Source organism: Schistocerca piceifrons, chromosome 6 (genome assembly GCF_021461385.2).
Source record: "Schistocerca piceifrons isolate TAMUIC-IGC-003096 chromosome 6, iqSchPice1.1, whole genome shotgun sequence".
Taxonomy (NCBI): Eukaryota; Metazoa; Arthropoda; class Insecta; order Orthoptera; family Acrididae; genus Schistocerca; species Schistocerca piceifrons.
Window position 1 is genome coordinate 360,119,312 of NC_060143.1, and position 6,564 is coordinate 360,125,875.

The following is a 6,564-nucleotide window of genomic DNA, read 5'->3' on the forward strand; positions in this document are numbered from 1 at the left end:
GCAATTATATCTGCTCTTAAGTTGGAATTTTTTCACACAGCTTCGTGCAATGCTGGCGTATATATATATTTTTTTTATTATTGGAAGGAATGATCATGCATTTGAAATATTCTTTAAATTGAAATGAATGCTTTTCTTTAAAAGAGTTGCTTTATATTATAAAAATTATTATTGGGAAATTTTTTTTGGAACAAATTAAATTACAATTAACATACATTATTTAATATGCGCAAGGCTGCTTCTTTACCTTCTACAACAATACTCATCCTCCAGAGTCCTGACCAGAGTCGCGAGCAGAGCACACAGCCGACGCATGCCGACTCCCGTCGACTGCAGCTTACTAGCACGGACTAGCACGGACTGACGACTACTGTCGACTCGCGCAGACAAGCGCAGACTAGCCACAAGCAACAACTAACGATAAACTACTCTCTGATCAGAGATTCTGTCATGCCTCGCCCATCGCCGGCAATGTACACGTCTTACACCCACCATACAAGAAGCAGCAATTTGCCTACGCTTGTATCGTGCGGATGGACATGTATGGGTCTGGAGACAACCTCATGAATCCATGAACCCTGAATGTCGGCAGGGGGCTGTTCAAGCTGGTGGAGGGTCTGTAACAGAATGGAGTGGTGTGCAGTTGGAGTGATATGAGACCCCCGATACTTCTAGATACGACTCTGACAGGTGACACGCACATAAGCATCTTGTGTGATCACCTACATCAATTGATGTCCACTTCGCATTCCGACAGACTTGGGCAATTCGAGCAGCACAATGCGACATCCGACACGTCCAGAATTGCTACAGGGTGGTTGCAGGAACACAATTCTGAGTTTAAACACTTCCGCTGGCCACCAAACTCCCCAGACATGAACGTTATTGAGCATATCTAGCAAGCCTTGCAAGGTGCTGTTCAGAAGAGGTCCCCACCCGCTCGTAAACTTACGGAATTATGGCAGCGCTGCAGGATTCATAGTGTCAGATCCCTCCAGCACTACCTGAGACATTAGTAGAATCCATGCCAGGTCGTGTTACGGTACTTCTGCCTGCTCATGGGGGCCTTACACGATATTAGACAGGTGTACCAGTCTCTTTGGGTCTTTAGTGTAATTTTACACACACACACGCACACACACACATTGATATGAGATAGTGATATCCCCTTACCGATGAGGGGAACGGCAGAGGAGCGATCTGTCTTGGGAAGTTTCCATGACGTGATATCAGTCATTGCTGGCTGTTGGTGATTGGTACAAGGGAAAAGTGACAAAGTTTGAGTCAGATATGCAGGTGTTCTCACACAGCCCATTCGTTGTATTCGCTTCAGCGCCTTGTTTAATAAAATTGACGCGATGCGGGGAAGATTAACAATTTCGACAGACCAGGAGCATTAGGCCCGCCAGATGTTTCCTTCGTGTACCTCCGAGAGCGCGGTGGTCGAACCGCCTGAGCACCACACAGCTGTGAAGCACCCGAGGCCCGCCAATTACGAAGATGCCAACCACAAAAAAATACGATTCGTTTATGTCTCCAGTATGGAAAAGAGAGACCGAAGGGTGTTAAAATAGTTAAACAGCTAAGTGCAGGTGACAAGTTCAAAAGAAAAGAAGTTGTAAGTTTTCTCTGAGATTTTCTTATAAATGCCGTATTACTTAATTTCATTACCGATTAAATCTCTCAATGAGGAATTATTGGAGCAAATGGAGTCATAGATTTTGTAACTTCGAACAGAGGAGTCGGTAAAATATCTGTGCCAATGCGTTCTTATTTGGACCACGTTTTATTTGCTAATTATAGTATCATAGTGAGAATTAACAGCATGATGGGAGTTAACAACATAGCTCGCGTCCTTAAGCAACAGTGTAGGATCCTATAGCGACTAAACGTCGGGCAGGGGGTCTGAAGATGGCGTAGTAAATCGTCGAAACTGGTAGCCCAGTAAAATAAGTTTGGAAATTAAACGGCTGAAAAATGTTTGATTTGACATTCTGTCCGAACAGCCTAGTCTCGCAACTATCTCTGGAGAGATGGACATACAGAGTAAGGAGCGGTTCCCACAATCGGAACACAGACAGCTATAATGGACGCACGATATGGCACCGAAATGCGGCTGTGGTATGGCACGATCAATAAGCCGGGAGAGTGAGTCCTACTCGATGATTCTGAATGTCGGAGGCCCTCCAACATTTAGACGCAAACCTAAGAGTTTTCATTATCAAATATTAATTATTAAAAGCCACCTTGCGCACGTTAGGTGATGGGGAGAGCTTAAGATTCATGAAAGCTTTGCTGTTATCTTGTTGATTTGCAGTAAACTGTTTATATCAGGAAACAACTGAAGATAATTAGTCTACCGGTAACATACGAATATTTCCTAAGTTGCACGAGGTGTACTCAAGACTTCTGTTGCGCATCAAGCTAGTCAGCATGGAGGTCAAATTCATATGGGGACTGCTGGTAGTACGACCTGGGTTCACTGCCAGGCCACTCGGAGCGCTAATGTCGATCTCCGTTTCTGATGGTTGTCCGTAAAATAAGGTTACCATGGCGCTACAGTCCTGAAAAGCGCTGTTACGGTGGATTCCGCGATTCTGTAGTGTACCTTGGTTCTCCCACTCCAAATCCCCTCCCCAGCGAGCTGCCTGCGGAGCTCAGTCTTGGCTTGACAGCCGTACGTGATGGATCTCTCCCTCGCTTCGCCCGCCAGGTGTGAGCTGCGCTCGGAGATCCGTTTCCTGCCTGCAAAACACATTCAGAAGAAATCCATTCCCAGCTATGCGAAATCAATGGAGACAACTGTGTGAGCGCACAAGACGTGCGCAGATGGTGCAGAGAGTTCAAGGACGGGCGTACTGACGTCTATCATGAGGAGCGTTCCGGACGACCATCTGTTTCTGACGAAACAATCGCAAAAGTGGAGGCAGCGGAGCTCTCAGATCGAAGAGTGACGGCTCGTGAGCTCTCCGAAATGATGTCAGCAAAACCTCTATTGACGAAATTTTGACGGAGAATCTAAGGTATGCTAAGGTTTGCGCGAGGTGGGTGCTAAGAATGTTGACCGAAGACGACAAACGTCAACGCGTTGAAGCGGCTCAAGAACTTCAAAATCACGGAACTCACGGAGAGGAATACCTCGATTCCATCGCCACTGGAGACGAAACCAAAGAACAGTCCAAACAATGGAAGCACCCAGAGTCGCCGAGATCGCGAAAATTCAAACAAACGCAAAATGTCAGCAAAGTGAAGGCAACAGTATTTTGGGAGAGGAAGGGTAGTCTGTTGTGCCAGTTCTTGCCCACCGGTACAACAATCAACGCTGCCGGGTACTGCGAGACACTGCAAAAATTTCGCCGTGCAATTCAAAACAATTCAATTAAAAACAACAGCATACCGCTGTCCAAGGGGGTGCGTTTTCATCAGGATAACGCTCGACCGCACACCGCTAAAGCCACCAACGGGCTCATCGCAAAGTTTGGACGGGGTATTGTCATACACCCACCCTACAGCCCACACTTAGCCCCAAGTGACTACCATCTCTTCCCTGACATGAAAAAACACCTGGGTGGAACGTATTTCGGCGACAGAGAAGAGCTGGAAGAAGCGGTTCTCAGGTATCTGCGCGGCTTGGTGGCAGATCTTTTTGACTCGGGCATTGAAAAGCTCGTACACCGCCTGCAAAAATGTATTGACCTCAGTGGTGACTATGTAGAAAAATAGGTTGAAGTCTGAACTTTCAAAAAATGTACGCATTCATGAAATAAACAAGTTTTACACTGTGAAAAAAAATTAGGAACCTTATTTTACGGACACCCCTCGTACTTATCGTAACATGTGCCTTGTACTTCCGTTATATTATATTAATATTATGTATGACCATTTTGCAAACAACGTCTGTGGTCGTCGAGTGTGGAAACCGAAGCAGACAATGATAACTAAAAATATAACAAAGATATAGATTAGTATATTAAATTGCTTGTAAACAGTGGAGGTTTAGACATTACTCTCTCTGTCTTCTTGTAGCCGTGAATGTTGTAGAGCCTGTGACGCTCTGTGGAACGCTTAGTTAGCTTTCTTTTGTTCTTTTATCGAGAAAGACGCCATTGGATACTGATGAATAAAAATGGTGTACTTTGAATTTTATGATGATTTTGAATATAGAAATTGTTAAAAATGCTTGTAATAATTTGTAGCTAGCTTTCCCAGTATTTCATTCCACATTTTTAGCCGTTATAAGTGAATTTAGAATTTTCCGTGACGCAGTGCTGCGACACGATATCCGGAGCCGCTGCCGCGGCAAATTCAAACTATAATTGAATGAAAACATTTTTCCCGCAACTAGGCGCGCAGGTAATGGTACATTAAAATTATTTCTTTCAGTTTCCCGGAGACCCCAGAAGAGAATTGTAGATTTTATTATGTTGTTTTCAGATGGACATGGGAAACTGCTAGCACAATATTATCAGTGACGTAAATAATTTATGTAAATCAGAGTGTTGAAATCTGGTCTGACTAATCATATTAAAATCAATTTTCATTTTTAGTTTCATGCTCTCGTGCTAGCCGTGGCAATCAATAGTGTTCAAGTATTTAAAAATCCACTGCAGCTTTTATGTTTGGCAAACACTGCATACTGTAACGTCTGTGCGTATAATAAGAGTAGTTTTCAGTGCATTTCAGAGACGAAAATAGAGAAAGACATGTTTAATTTCGTAATCAGTTACAGTAATGATACAGCGTTCCATTTCTATCAAGTCAGATCAGAATTACGAAAACATAGTCTTGCAAATTAAAGATCATACATTCAGAGCGGGAAATCTTTTAGTGTTGTGCGTATCCCCACATAATAGATCAGAGGGCACAAAGTTAAGACTTTCAACTACAGAAACCAGTAGCGAGAACCGCATTTTATCTTTTGTGTTCGCAACAATAATCAACACACAGTTTACTTAAAGTGATATGCAACATAAACTGCGTATAAAATCTAAGAGCACGGGGATACGCAACAACTTGGTGGCCAGAAGCGTGGGGCCTGCATGAGCAGTGGCTACGAAAATGTCCCATCAATTTTGTGTTTTTTTTTCTTTCAGAATAGGTAGTGTATGTATGTTTACTGATATGTGTACAGATGTATTTTGTAAAAATGCCATGTATTATTGCATGAAAAATTCTTTCATGAAAACTACACCACTGCGAGGAATCCGAACTAGTAGAACCCGATTCTACAGAGAAATTGTAACAACTTAATCCTGGTGCAGCCGAACTCAGAACCATACAAATTAAAGGTAAGACTACAGTATAGTTGTCCTGTCAGTAGCGTATGAATTTCAGTGAAGTCATATCACTAGTGGTGTGTGTGTTGTTTAAGGATATTTGTTTGTGACAGGGCAGAGTTTGAGTGTAGGTAGAATTTTTCATTGTGTGGTGTATTATGTACAAGTTCATATATTTTGTGTGCAACGAGTATGTTGATAGATACTGTATCCACGTTTGTAAACCATAAATATGGTGAAACTGCATAGGCAACGCACAGGCAACATGGATACTGAGGAACAGTAACCTACCAGTGCAGTAAACGTAGAAGCGAGTGCTGCAGACGCGACAAGCAATCTGTTTGAGGAAATAAGCTGTGAAACTGTGGGGGCGGGGGCACAGGAAGTGGTGACACCGTCCACCAGTGCCCAAGCAGACGTAGGAAAAGAAGTAGTACAACCACCAACAGAGCAGGAACCATATATTGGTAATCTGCAAGAATGAGATTTTCACTCTGCAGTGGAGTGTGCGCTGATATGAAACTTCCTGGCAGATTAAAACTGTGTGCCCGACCGAGACTCGAACTCGGGACCTTTGCCTTTCGGGGGCAAGTGCTCTACCAACTGAGCTACCGAAGCACGACTCACGCCCGGTACTCACAGCTTTACTTTTGCCAGTATCTCGTCTCCTACCTTCCAAACTTTACAGAAGCTCTACTCGCAGTAGAGCTTCTGTAAAGTTTGGGAGGTAGGAGACGAGGTACTGGCAAAAGTAAAGCTGTGAGTACCGGGCGTAAGCTCTACTCGCAGTAGAGCTTCTGTAAAGTTTGGAAGGTAGGAGACGAGGTACTGGCAAAAGTAAAGCTGTGAGTACCGGGCGTGAGTCGTGCTTCGGTAGCTCAGTTGGTAGAGCACTTGCCCGCGAAAGGCAAAGGTCCCGAGTTCGAGTCTCTGTCGGGCACACAGTTTTAATCTGCCAGGAAGTTTCATTGGTAATCCGCCTGGTGGACATTCGACTCAGGCCATGTTAGAGCGAATTTTGAATTATCAGGCTAATTTAGGGCAACAACAAGCGGAAAAGGACGAAAAAATCGAAAGTTTTCTCGCACAGCAAGCTGAGCGGGAACGCCACAAGTTGAGCGGGAACGCCAGCAAGCTGAGCGTGACCAACAAGTAGCACAATCCTTAGAATCCGTGCAAAAAGGAGATAGCAAACATGAAACAAACGATTGAGTCACTACCTAAGGGTGTACAGGAGTTGACTGCGCAAGTAAATAATCTGCAGGTAGCGAACACTACCTTTGTAGAT

At 44.0% G+C, this 6,564-nt stretch overlaps 1 non-coding gene across 1 annotated transcript; it reads right to left on the reverse strand.

Moving 5' to 3' along the window:
- Positions 1-5,820: 5,820 nt before the first annotated feature.
- On the reverse strand, positions 5,821-5,895 carry Trnas-cga. Its single transcript has one exon. It is a non-coding gene; the product is annotated as a tRNA-Ser (tRNA).
- Between the last annotated feature and the right edge of the window lie 669 nt (positions 5,896-6,564).